We start from the raw sequence: 14,956 nt of genomic DNA, 5'->3' as shown, positions 1-14,956 counted from the left end.
ATAAATTGTCTCGATCGTGACACACTGTGTGCATGGTGTTTGCCATCGCGTTAGCCTTGTTAATTTCTTGAACTACCTTACTGCACCATACATGCCCACCCTGCATCTGGCCTGCATAAGTTGCCGCTCGCTTTGGAAATAGCGCCGCCAAACGGAAATATGTCTCTCGCACAATCGCTGTTATCGGTAGATGGCGTGTTCCTTTAAGAATAGAATTTATGCATTCTGCTAGGTTCGACGTCATATGGCCATATCGTAGGCCTCCGTCGTATGCTTGTGCCCACTGTTCGAAACGTATGTTGCAAAGGTAGTCCGCCCCTTCTTCGTTTTGGGATCGTAAAATTGCCAACATCTCGTGAAAACGATCTTTATTCATTTCATACCCTACCAATATAAGAACATAGCGAATATTTTATACCACTTCTACCAATAAAACTAATTCAAAATGACAAACGAAATAATACAGTTATATAGTAAATACCCATGTTGGTCACTTGTCGTCGTTCGATCTTAGATGGATATTGCCTGTAGTAGTTCGAAGCAACGTGTTTCAGGCAATATCTATGGTGTGTCTGCCGCCACGAGGCTTCCTCTCGATCAAATGCGGCTAGTATACTGGCGCCCGATCTGAAATAACGCATATATCAGGTTAGGGGCACACATGCCTCCTTAACCTAGAGAGAAAGAAATCCCAGTCATCGACGACTCCCGGTGTTATTGCAAATGCAATTGGAAGAATTCTCCACCGCCGTCCCCGTACTCGCAAGCAATAGCCGATGAGTGTACCTCTAGAACATGAAGGTACCGTCAATTTGTACCAACGGCTTGCGATGGAAATGCGTCTTGGCATTGCTTAAAGGTCCAAAATAGGCGTTTGAACACTTGGCATCCACGTAGCAATCGGCCGTTGTAATACGCATGTTCCGTTTCAAGGTGCGTGATGGCACTGGGACGTATCTCTCTTTTGACGCCATTGCCATATTTCATTATATGAGGCGTCCCACCCACTATGCATCTTCTCCAATGCCTTTTGCTTAGCTATCCAAGCCTTACGGAAGAGGCGTGTACCCCATTTGGCTACGGATATTGGCAATTATCACCCAAGATGAAGTCCTAGGATCTGCTTTTATCGTGGGCAGTATCAAGCTAGCCAACATAGCTGAATCCATTTTCGGATGATCTTCTGAAACACCTATAGAGGGAGGGAGTACATTAAATAATGCAACATTGGAAAATAAAAATATTATTCAGACACATTCAATACTATACCTGCAGCACATGTATGTGGACCTTTGTACTTTTTGATCTCCCACAACCCTGTCCTCTTCCTTAACGAGGTGACGATTTTCCATGAACATGTGCCGTCTTGCACCGCACACTTCACCTCAAACTTATCAGATTTTTATTTAACGACGTGGTAATTAACGCCATTTTTGATGCTATGCTGTTTCAGAGCACCAATAAAACTATCCTTATTGGTGGCGGTTACCAACTTCAAGTTCACCGAGATCTACCCCGGACTTGTGCGATCGCATAACCGGTGTGGTAGATCTGGAAACTCTAACGCATCATCTGGCGACGGATCGACATTATACATGTGAAATTTGGAGGTGAGTATGCTCAATCGTGGATTTTCTTCATCATCGCACTCCTATCACCATCTTCACCTTCTGTTGGAATATGCTCTGGTTCAGAAAATAATCCCACCTCTGCACCATCCGGCCCGGGCTCTCGAGGTGGATCCACATTAGACTCATCTTCTAACCCACAATCATCTGCAGTGTACAACGTCCCCTCACCGGTTGATGTCGTAGGTAGTACGTCATCCCTTCTTCTGGGCATTTGATAATGTCCCCAATTGGATGTAGATTGCCATCCACTAGAACTTGATGCAGTTCCCCATCTCGTATTTCTAGCGTCAAACGTCGAGCCACCGATGTACATGTCTCATCCACCGACAGAGTGTCTTGGTGGGGATGTGCATTCGACACCGCTACCGAACATGGGCTGTTCCGTATTTTGTAACCCGCTAACCAAGTGTCGGCCAGGGGTCGTGTATACATCTCGAACACTGGACGGAAGTACATCAGTTGGTGACGTAAATTGTACATATAACTCAATATAAGTTGCTCTGCTAGCAAGATGAGTCTGCACCATTGCCTCCAAGCTACGAGGACATTTTATGTCGAATGACTCATATGTCACCGGATCAACAGAAGAACAAAATCGATACGTGATTGACAGAACTTTCATTGGCGTCGTTTCGAAGATTTTACGCCTAATTCTTTTACGAAGTTCTGTCAAATCTATGTTTTGGCTAAATGATAGTCGCACCGTATTCTCCGACAAAAAAATAACCCCATTCTCGGTGTGGCAAACCTCACCATCGTAGTAAATAACAGCACTAATACGTTCAATCATTTTGAAACTCTAACTTTCTTAGCCTCTCTAAAATGTTTCTGCTATGACTTATGCATTCTAAGAACATTTTCTACCTAATTTATAGCCTCAGCCCAAACTTGCAACTGTAGCAAAATCGCGTCCACGAGGGCACGATTTGACACTATTTGCTCAGAAACGTCAAAAAACAATTATTTCCTACATGACCAACTATAGCGAAATAGCGTTCACGAGGGCGCGATTTCACAATTTCTTCTCATATAGCATCCTGGTATCAGCGATTTTATTCTATTTGCTTAGAAAACGTCAAAAAAAATTATTTCTGACATGACCAACTGTGCCGAAATGGCGTCCACGAGGGCACGATTTCACAATTTCTTCTCTGATAGCATCCTGGTAGAAGCGATTTTATACTATTTGACCAGAAACGTCAACTCGAAATAATTTTTTTGGGACCCCTAAACCCTAAAAAACCTGCACCCTAAACCCTAAAACCCAAAAAACCCAACGTAAAATCAGCGTCAAAATCGCGTCCCCGGAAGCAGCGCTACGTGTGGTCGGTAGCATACGCCGGCAGGTGTTGGCGACGTGGACGCTACTGACTTTATCACCTCTCTACATCATGATAAATAATTAAAAAACCGGCCTATTTCGAAAATTTAAAAAAAAATGGTTTTTTTTAGTGTTTTGCCCCTTAAAATAACCTCTGAGGGTCCTTTTCTTTGTCTTGTAAAGTAAAATAATTTTAGAAAATGAATTACCTTTTTAAAAGTTAATATTTTCTTATGTCTTAAATAAATATGTGTAAAATATTTTTGGTTGTTTAATAGATTTCATACAAAATTTTCATAAAATTGTTTTAAAATGAAATAAATAAACAATTGAGAATTTTTATCTTCTTATTGTTTAATTAAATTTATTTTATATCTATTAAATTTATATTTTACATTATCTTTGCATATATTACAATAATTTATTTCTTGTCTAGCGCATAATATGAAATTTTGTAGAGATAATAAAATAACAATAAGAGCGGCAACAATAAAAAAAAAGTATTATGTTGAATACATGCCATTAGCAAAATAAATAAATAAACAAAATTTTGTGGTTTGACAATCTATATCAACTTCAGGCCTACTTAAACCATTATTCTCTAAGCCAACCTAAGATCCACTTAGACAACATTAATACCAGAACCAGGTCTCCTATCATTAACATTAACAAATTGGTCAACAAGACCAGCAAAATCACTTCGATCGAGCTCAGCATTTGTATTTGCAATCATAGTTTGATTTGATTTTAATATTAGAGACCTTAAGAGTTGAAACACATTCAGTTCCTTTTCTGTATCAACCTGATTAGATTGTTTTTTGATACTTTCAACAGCAGATGTGTTTCCCCCAAGTGATTTGTCAATATTGTCAGTTGGAAAAGGATAACTAAAAGGATTTGACTACAACACATATTTATTCTGCAATGACCTTGAAGCTAATGGATTTCTTAGAGGAGTAGGAGAACCTAAATGATGAGCAATGTAACACCCCTAATCTGTATCCGTTGTCGGATTAGGGTTACGAGGCATTACCAAACTAAACACAACTCAGAACTGACATACATTACTAATAATTTAAACATGTTCCATAATTACTGAGTCGAACCATATAGTCCTCAACTTATACATTCGTACATATGCATTACTTAACAAAACATAAATCAACATGATTTACCATTTATAAAACATATACTAATCATGCGTTGGAAATCTAAACATATCCACATTATTTATTTAACCTCTTTGCCGAACTCACTAATAAATATATATATATATATAACATATCATATCATATCACATATACATTATATATCTATTAGCCAAACCTATTGTCTAACAATTATGGGGTACATTCATTTATAAGCTTTCCTACTTGCACATATTAACCTAAGTTGAATTATACCTCATGGCTAAATAGGCAAAATTATACAAATACAAACAAGCAACTCTACATGGCCGAATTTCAAATGCAAATATGACTAGTTCATAAATTACTCACTTGTCTAACATTAGCCATTCTCCAAGCACTTTAATTGATTCAAACCATGCCAATTCCATATGCTATAATTCATGCCACAATTTCATATACACAACCAAATTTATTAAACACATTTGATTAAATATGCTTCTTTTACTAACACAAATCTATACTTATATGACCATATTTAAAATGAACTATTTTGAGTACAAATAACAACTAAAAAATACATCCAATTGCATGAAAATTATCGCTACTAAAATTTCATACACATAATCAATTAATTTGCCAACAATTCATTCATTAACAAATATGTCATACTTATATATATACATATCCAATCAAACTATCATTAATGAACATATAATCACATCATTTATCACTTCTAAACCAATTCATAATACAAATTATATTTCAATAATGAGTCAACAATAATCACAACTAAAACACATTCATCAACCATACCAAATTCACTTGAGTGAGTTATAACAATCTACATTTGCAAATCCTACCATATATATATATATATATATATATATATATATATATATATATATATCAAACTTACCAAAATGAACTAATCATAAGCCATAAGTATTTCACTACTTCATGCCGAAATCATATACTAAGCACATCACATACATACATACATACCATGAAACATAATTTTCCATCATGAAACATAAACATCACTTCTAGCTATTTTCGCATGGCTTTATATTTACAATTTCAAAACCAAACAAAATAAGTACTAGCCTATACATGCCATAGGTTCATTATTCAAGCTTTTAAAAATACCGAAATAGTAATCGATAGTGTGACGGATTTCTCTGATGATCCCTGAGCTCATAACTAGCTTCCAAAATCTATAAAACAACGAACGAACATACACACAATAAGCTTAAATAGCTTAGTAAGTCATAAGCAATTAAATAATTTCAATATCATACATAATTCAATTAAACTAGGCCAAATTAAGAAAACCTTAACCACATATACATTTGTCATGCTTGCAACTTCATATATCATCACATTAACATTAACCTTATACTGTCATTTGGACGAATAAGAATAATCACATGTACATAAGTAGCCTTTTTATAACAAGCAAATTTTATATTTTCATCTCAAATACTATACTTACCTTACTTTCATAATCATTTAACTTCATACGTACTTGAACCATTTAGCTCATTTTCACATTCGATCTTAACTCGATATTGCCCGTTGAACTTTTTGGAATTAAATAGGATACTCGGATAACTCAAAAAGCTTGTACAATGCCAACGTCCCAGACGTGGTCTTACATGTAATCAACTATCGATGTCACTTTTCCCGACAGGGTCTTACACGAACTCATATACGATGCTGATGTCCCAGACATAGTCTTACACGTAAATCACAAATCGATGCCAATGTCCCAGATGTGGTCTTACACGTAATTACATATCGGAATCCTATGTCATGACATATGTATCCTAACTATTCCTAAGGTTCGTACAGGGCTTTTGGACGTCGAAATTCAATCGATTCAAATTCATAAGTAATACTCCCATGCTTAATTCAATTCGGCATATACACATACATTTGCAATAATTCAATTCAGCACTTATAAAATATATACATTCAAATTTAACGACATTTATTTAATTATGTACTTACCTCGGATGAAGACAAACGAATAGAGACGACCATTCGAAAACTTTAGATTTCCCCCGATCCAATTCCGATTTCCTCTTTTCTTGATCTAAATTAATACAAATTTAACTTGTTTATTAACATATTCCTTCAGTTTCATCCATAAACACATAAATGGGTAAATTACACTTTTTCCCCTAACATTTCACATTTTTCACAATTTAGTCCCTATTTCACAAAACACAAAATACACATAATTTCAGTAAACTCTAGTATAGCCAAAATTTACTAAGGTTCATAGTAGCCCATTTCTTTAATTTATTTCACATTTAAGCCCTTAAATTTTCTAATTTCATAAATAAATCCCTAATTTGAATTTTTATCAAAAATCACTTAATTAAACATGATAATCAAACATCAAAGATTTATTTTCCATCATCAAACAACAAAAATCTCAAGCTATCAAAAATGGAAAACCACAAATTCATCAACCAATTCAAAAATTAGTACATAGGCTGGCTAGAATACGAAGCAACGATCTCAAAAACGTAAAAATTATCAAAAATCGAACAAGAAACATACCAAATTTTTGGCTCCAAAGTGTTGAATACTTGAAAGCTCAAGAGCTTATTTTCCTTTCTCAACTTTCGGCCAAATAAAATGAACATGCATGGCTTTTTTTTATGTTTTATTTTATTTAATTTAATGTTATTAACCTTTTTACTATTTTAACCTAAATAAAACAATAATTTAAGTAATTTGAATCTTGGACATAAATGTCCACTAACTTTATAATGGTACAATAAATTTTTAAGGACTTCCCATAAATCCAATCATAACAAATTAGTATATTAACAATGAGAATGCCACTTTTACTATTTATGCGATTTAGCCCTTTTCACAAATTAAGCACACAAACAGATAAATTAAATCACGAAAATTTCACACATATCAATTCACATACTATAAGCACGAAAAATAATATTAAAATATTTTTTTGACTTGGATTTGTGGTCTCGAAACCACTGTCCGACTAGGGTCTAAACCAGGCTGTTACAAGCAAAACTTTCAGCCTGTTACTGTGGTGATCTTCTATCAATGTTGTGTGACAGACTTGGTTCTTTTTCTATACCAACCTGATAAGATTGTTTACCAGTATTTTCCATTGGAGATTCATTTCTTAAGGGTACCTTAAAGTAATTTTGGGACACTTCGTTGTGGAAGACTGCTAAGTAGCTTGGGAGTTTAGTGTTTGTTCCATCTTCACTTCGAAGTAGAAAGGTGGTTGGAAACATGAGTGAAGAAAATAACTTCAAATCATGATTGTGCTAAGTAGCTTGGGAGTTTGGTGTTTGCTCCATCTTCACTTCCAAGTAGAAAGGCATGTGTGATGAGATGAATTCCCAAAAACAAAGAGTGAAGCAATAAACGGGAGAAGCATTAGCTAAAGTCAAGTTGAAAGTGACAATAAGTGAGTTATACCAGGAATTCCAATGTTTTTTAAGAATTAACTAAATACAATCGAATGCACACAACTACAGTTAAGGAAATTCTAATTTTAGGGAAAGGTTCTTGCTTTTCTGGATTTAATGAGTTTTTATTGGACAGATTGCACATATTCTTGAGTGCAGGGTATTCTGAAGACTAAAAATTGCCAATGTTTAACCAACTCGATAGTGTAAGTACATGCAATAAAGTGCATTAGAGCATGCATTAGTTGTTACGTTGCATTGCGTTGCTTGAGGACAATGAATAATTCAGGTTTGGGGTGTGATAACTTTTGAAATTAGTTATAATTCATACTGTTAGACTTAATTAATTGCTTCTACTTAAGTAAAAATAGCTTCATTTTAGGTAATTACATGATCATTTCTAGTCAATCGAGCAATGCGTCTAAGAACTTGAGATGGTGATTACTTTATTGCATCATTACTTTTAATTGATTGTGGAAAGGTCTTGTTGTGGCTGATTGGCAGGTTTAATGGAGAAGGATAGCAGAGGATGGAGGTTTGCTAAGGCATTATGAGAGGTTGTCATGGTAATGCTAGTGAAGAAAACAACAAATACCCAACCAGAAATGAGAGCACTCAAGCTTTGGTCCCTCACATGCACATGTAATAGAGAATATTTACCTTAAAATTAGGGAAAAAACAAGCATTGGTTGACGACTTTTACCTTAGAGGACAACCCAAGTATAAAAGGCAATAAAAATGGGAGAGACAAAGACGTCAATTTTTCTGAACTTGGATAGAGGTCTCATGGTGGCAAGAAGGGCAAGTTGAGCTGTCTGTTTGGTGAAGAGAGCAACTAGAGGCTGAATTAGGGAATTGGAGTTTTGAAATCCAGATTTCTTCCTCTGTATTTTGTTTCAATTCTTCTTTTCCAAATTGATATTTTGGGATATTGATACGAAAACAACTTGAATTTGTGTAGCCCAGCCATGAGCTAACTTAATACAGTTGGGGTTTGCTTTAGATGATGTTTTAACTTCGATTAATGTTTATTGTCGCACCCCAAAATAAGGCCTAGGAGTTTTATAGCCTTTGAGTGTTCGAAATTCTGTGACATGGCATATCGGTAATGTTTTCAATTATGGTTTTTAGAAAATTTAATCAATTCCTAAAAATGAGTTTTAAATAGCTTTAATTTTGAAAATAGGACTGATTTGCAAAAGAGACAAAGTTAAGATTTTTTATGAAGCAATTTGACCAAATGTCCAAAATCAACCTAAAACCCCCCTTTTCCAAATAGTTTTCACGTTAACTTCTTCTTTGTCGTCCCTTTGTTTTTCCTTTACTCTCTCAATCAATTTTTACTTTTAATCCCTAATCCTCTTTGATTTCTATCACCCTTGAACCTAGAAACCTCCATTTAAACCAAGAAAATCACCCAAAAACTTCATCATCTACATCATCTTCTCTAAACGTGGTTTTTTTTTATTTGTATCAAAGCTTGTTTTTCTTCCATCGTAGGTAACCATTCGACTTTCTATTAGTTTTAAATGATATCTAGTCCCTTAAACTAAATTTTTAGCTATTGAAATGCATGTTCTAAATAAAAGTCAAAAATTGGGTCTTTAATGGTGAATTTTGAGTTTGTGGATAAAAATATGGTTTCAAAGTTTTTTTCAATTATTTTTAACATGATTAGAAGGTTTCTAACCTTACTTTAAAGTTTCGTTAAGAATTTTTAAGGGTTTAATAATTTTTTGTGAAAATTGCCATAAACTTGTCAAAAATTTTGATACCATGAATTGAGTAGTTTTGAGTAGTTTAAAGGTTAAGAATCAGTTGTAGGTAAATAATTAGATGAATGCAATTCGTTTTAGGCAAAAATATTAAGTGTAGATCGAGATATTTGAGTTTCAATTTTGTTAGTCAAAATTTCAGTTTCTTGAGGAATATAGCTTAGGCTTACATTTTTGGTTGGTTTAAGTGAGTCTTTGGTTGAATTTTAATTGTGTTTATTGTGTGGTTAGTATGTGTGAAGCATCAGAACCATTAGAACCTTCTACGAGCAAGGCGAAAGACAAGAAAAAGCTAGTTTAAGCTTTCGGCTTTTCGACTAAAGCGTAATTGGTGAGTGTTTGGAATTGCTACTTGTAGACATGATTCTTAGTGTTGATTGGGAGCTTAGTAATAACCTAAACCTCTATCCTAAGTTCCGAGTGTAAGCTCTCTATTTTTCTTGTTCTATTTTTGGCAAATTATGCGAAGATGTGAATAACTATAAATTGATTATTATGATGCAATATTATGAATTGTATTGTATTGTGAGTATATTAAATATGTTGAATGACAATAATGGTGTTGTGTTAGTGATACAAAGATGTGCAGTGAAAGTGTGCAAAAGTTGGTAAGTATGTATGTGTTGCATTGTGGAATATAATGCTAATGTAACAGGTTTTTGTATGTGATAAACTAATTTTTAATGCGCTCATATGTTGACAGATGATGGCTCAATGAGCATTATTGTGGCACTTTAAGTGCAATTAAATGTGAACTTGATAAGCATGCATTGTGTACAATTTTGTGATGTGAATTAATGAATATAAACAGAAATGATGTGCATCAAATCATTGATTAAAAATGTGTACTTATGATGTGGATATTTTGGCCTTGTCACCTTATGAGACTGTTGGATATAGTTGGCATGTAATAGGATTGTGAGTACTCACCTATATGTGTTATGTGATTTAGGCATTGAGGCATTGGGACATGTTGGAGAGATAAGAGAATGCGAGCTATGCTCCATTCAACGGGACATGTTTGGTGTGTTGGAGAATGCTAGCTTTATGCTTCACTTTTGGGATATGTTCGACTTTATAAGTCAATTGGTGTATTAGAGATTCGTGTATCCGACGAGTGATGATAGAGCACACTTTATGTTTCATAGTCTCAAGTGTCAATTTATTGTTTAAATATAATCTTATATGTTATGATAATACGATTAGAGATGATGCTTTTAATTATGAATAATATGCTAAATAAGTTGATTTAAGTTACATGAAAATTTTAGTATGTTCTCACAGTAAATTGCGTATGTAATTGTGGATTAGGTTGTTTTCATATAACTTGAGAATGCCTGTGAATATATAAGTTAAACTTGTGAGTTATTAAAGCATGTATATGTTGTTTTAGTCTTGATAAATTATTGTTAAATGAATTAATGAAGCATGAACATGTAATTTTGACTCAAATGGAATATGATTGTGAATGTGTTGTAGTATGCTCTTGATTGGCCTTTGATTGTGTGTATATTATGGTTACTCTAATAATTCACTGAGCTTGTTAAGCTTACCCACTCCCTTCTTAAACTTTGCAGATTAGTTGTGTGCCAATGTGAACGGTGTGGTTTCGAGGAGTGATCCAAGCAAGTCCATTTTCATTTTTCATAGGTGTTTATTATTTGGTCATGTTTTGGGAATAAGGCAACGTGGTAGTCTTTGTGCTTGTATTGGATATGATATTTTGAGTTGTCTCCATAATTTAATTGCTCTTAGGATTTTGTGATTTATTTCGTAGTATGTTCGCTATTGTTCGAATTTGCTTGTGATGTTTGAAACTATTATTATGGTCGTTTCAGTGCTTATTTGATGATGATATGATAGCATGTTGAACTAGTACGAGTTGGAATGACTAAAAATATTGTATTTTTTAGGTCTGGAGCAGAGGTATCGATATTCGTGTTTTATAAATAATACCTTTGTATTTTCAAACGTGCAGGAAAACAAAATAGAGATTCAGTATTGAGATCTTATCTCGAGTATCGATACTCTGTGAAGAAATATTGTTACTTTGGTAGGGGTACCGATAATTTTTGAAGTTTGGATTTTTAAATGAAAAAAAGTAAGTAATTTTAGTACCAATTTTTCAAGCAGTATCGATACCTCTTGAGCAAAATATCGGTACCATGTCTTTAATATCGATACCTACATTGATGTCTTGAGATTTTGCTAAAATGGACCATATGCATGTTTAATTATTATTTTAAGGCTATTTGATGTATGTTAGCATATAATGACGATAGCTAAAGCTTAAGATAGAATTTAAACCTGTAAAAATGTTAAAATGGAAGACGTTTTGTTGAGAATGAGCTTTTACTTGTTGTATTTGACATGAGACGGTGGTGTGGCACCTTGATATTCGGGCTTGGCGACTAGGCCGGGTATGGGGTGTTACATTTATGGATTAATATGGTTCATATTACTACTTTACCAAATGGTTGTTTTTATTTAAATGTTTAAGAGTGTGTTGATGAATGCTCAATAAGTTTTAAAGTAGCTTAACATCGATTGGATTAGGTTACCTAGATTGAAGTTGGGTAATATAAGTGAGAGTTGGGTGATATACTTGTGTAAACTCTAGGCATAGAGGTAATCCCATATAACCTTAGATGATTTATGGGTTAAGCTTTAATACTAGTTGCTAATCTCGAACCTATAGACATATAGTGCCTTAGGGGTAAGTAACCCTAAGTCTTGCTTTATTACATACAATATCTCTACCTCATTCAGCTCACCTAATCAAGCTTTATACATTAGGTCTAATTTTAGTTGTGCATCTGCGGACATATTCCTGATTTTGTTAATGCCAACAACATTTTCATTTGTTCAATTTGGAATTGATGTTCCAAAGTTTCAGCTAGCATTCCTGAAAGCTACTTAAACTCTAATCTATCAATGAGTGGCCTTCACCAGTTTTCATCATCAAAATTATCTAAAATTTTAAACGTGGTCCACTTAACTTCATTTGGAAGTGCTAACCTCTTTCCATTAACAATTATGAAGCCAATTGCATTCTTTCTAACTCTTACTTGAACATGAAAACCCTGCTATCTTCTATTTTTGTTAAGACAAATTTCACTAATAACTGACAACACTCACAAAAGCAAACAAAGGACAAAGACATTTTAGAACCAATATGTAGAATTAAAACATTAGTAGCACAAGTCAACCAAAACTCGAACACCAAATAAGAACAGACAGCGCCAGGACATGGAAATACCGATGATCGCACAGAGAACTCAATAAAATAGAACAAATATCACCATCAAGCCAAGAAAATACTTCCCTTCAAATGCCAACCTTACCTAATACATTTGCTCTCTCATTTCCCTAAAAAAATTTGATCAGCTCACTAATCCAATTAATGAACCCAATAATTTCAAGGCATATGGCCACTTCCACGTTCATTCCTTAGAATCCATCCTCTTAAATACAATCAGCATCCCTCAAAATTCCAACAAATTCTCATCTATTACCCTTAGCAAGACCGCTAGTGAAAATAAATTAAACAAAAATAAAAAACACAACCCTTTATATAGACAGCTCTTAAGATAAACAAAAGAACCTCTACTCTCTCATTCTAACTTAGAATGTGCCACCCAACAAGTCTCCATGCATTACTTTAGGCTAATAGCGGGCTACTTGTCAAAATGCACAAGGATGACATATCTTCTCCAACTTATAAGGGCAGGAGGTGTTTGCATTTCTATCCATTTTAAGATAAAAATGGAAAAGGTCAAAAGTAGTGCCTTTTGAATTGTTAAAAGCCAGACCAAGTTCCAGGTCACGACCAGAATTTGGTCGAGGGAAATTTGTTTTAAGAAACAAATAGAAAAATATATATATATATATAAAATAAGCATCACCTGTAGCAAGAATCAAGCCATAGTTCAAGAAGGAAAAAAAAAGGCCTGATTTCTAAAAGATCTTTCCAGCGTACAAATAAGCAGTGACAGAATCTGCAGAATTTAAAATCAGAAGTAAAAAGAAAAAAGATTAGCACCTTATCATCTTCATACACTACGGTAGCTGGGATTTCCTTGTTGATGATTTTGTCAAATCTGAAAAAAAAAACAAGTAAATGAGAAGGAATGATCCCGGTAATTCACATCGAAGTGAAAAGGGAAGGAACATTTACTGTCGAGAATTATTCTAAAAAAAAGAATTCTTTTTTTCTAAAAGAAGAAATTGATGAATAGAAGGAGAAGGAGAAACATAGGGCTGGGCTGACATGGTAGAAGAATCAGAGGGAGCAGCAGCAATGGCAGCTTCTTTCTCCGAAGCCATGAGGGAAGATGCCGGAGGCAAACGGGTTAAGTGAGAACTCAAAACAAACAATCGGCTCTTCTTTATTTCATCATTCACTCTATAAATATAAACCCTAAAAACCCTAAACCCAAAACAAAAAAAATCAAAAGAAAAAGAACAATTGTTCCGAACCAGAATGCATTGAGAAATCAACTAAGACAATAAATGAAGAAGAAATTGGTTATGACATCATTAGAGAATATATCCAATGCATCTTTTTTTCAGTCTCATAATAACCATTAACCAATAAGCAAATCAAAATTATGTTAATCTAAGGGTTGCGACTAGAACTTATTCACTTAAAAGATTACAACTCAATTTCCCTTCATGTAAGGCTAGGTAATACAGATGAATATAATTCTATCTTTAACCAAAATCCGAGTATCTCCCCACATGGATATATTAATAATCACATAAAATTTCCCATTCAGCTGATATACAGAGATACCATAGGTTTAACTAAAACCTCCAATTAAAATCCATTTACAAATCATACCCAACAGAACACGAACAATCCCAACTATTTTAAAGGAAATATACCCAATCCTTACTAATGAATGCAAGCACCTAGCAGTATGAAAAAGAAAACATATATGCATACACGAATCTTCACAATCTCCACCGTATATGATCATGAAACCCAAATCGAAAAAAACCTTTGCAATTAGCAAATCGGTTCAAATTCTCCAATTCTTCAATTACTATCAATATTAACAAGCATCCCAATTAGATTATTTTTTTTAAAACTACAGAATTTTTGAGAAAACTAAGAAACAGAATGTCCCAGTCTGGAATCCTATATGCCGGTTTTGATTGTTTAGTGGGTAATTCGCATTTCTATAAAGCATGGAAAACTATTGAAATAATTATATATTTTATGTAAATTGCTCTAGAAGAATAATTAAAAGAAATGTTTTCTTTTCATATATTATTTGTTGATGTATCTGTCATTTTTTTAGACACCTTTTTTTTTTTAAAATTAGGTCCTCTTATTTAGAAAATAACAAAATGAAATAAACAGCATAAAACAACAAAGTAAGTCACAGGCCACCTCAATAAGAACACATAGCAAAACAGCAATTTCTAAACATCAAAACACCGAACTCAAAAATTAAAAACATAAAAAAAAACTGACCAGTTTTTACGGATAGTTAATTAATTTCCAGAAAATGTCGTCCTATTGCGGGCAATAAGAAAGCTCGAAACAAATTATACTTCTATCTAACTATTATCCAGACAAAAAAAAGTAACTACTGAAGAAGCTGTTCAGGCACTATATGACAGGAATAAAGTC

General features: G+C 33.9%; 1 long non-coding RNA gene across 2 annotated transcripts; it reads right to left on the bottom strand.

The window, feature by feature from the left end:
* Nucleotides 1-5,014: 5,014 nt before the first annotated feature.
* LOC105762570 (uncharacterized) lies at nt 5,015-14,474 on the bottom strand. 2 transcript variants are annotated; one of them, XR_008191828.1, is made up of 5 exons: nt 14,264-14,474; nt 13,586-13,744; nt 13,358-13,415; nt 6,093-6,177; nt 5,015-5,296 (listed from the first exon to the last, which is right to left on the bottom strand). It is a non-coding gene; the product is annotated as an uncharacterized LOC105762570 (long non-coding RNA). The 2 variants fall into 2 exon arrangements; XR_001123989.2 differs by having other exon boundaries at nt 13,586-14,472.
* Between the last annotated feature and the right edge of the window lie 482 nt (nt 14,475-14,956).

The sequence above is a fragment of the Gossypium raimondii genome, chromosome 12 (assembly GCF_025698545.1).
Source record: "Gossypium raimondii isolate GPD5lz chromosome 12, ASM2569854v1, whole genome shotgun sequence".
Lineage (NCBI taxonomy): Eukaryota > Viridiplantae > Streptophyta > Magnoliopsida > Malvales > Malvaceae > Gossypium > Gossypium raimondii.
The sequence above is the reverse complement of the archived record's forward strand: the minus strand, read 5'-3'. Positions and strand labels throughout refer to the sequence as shown.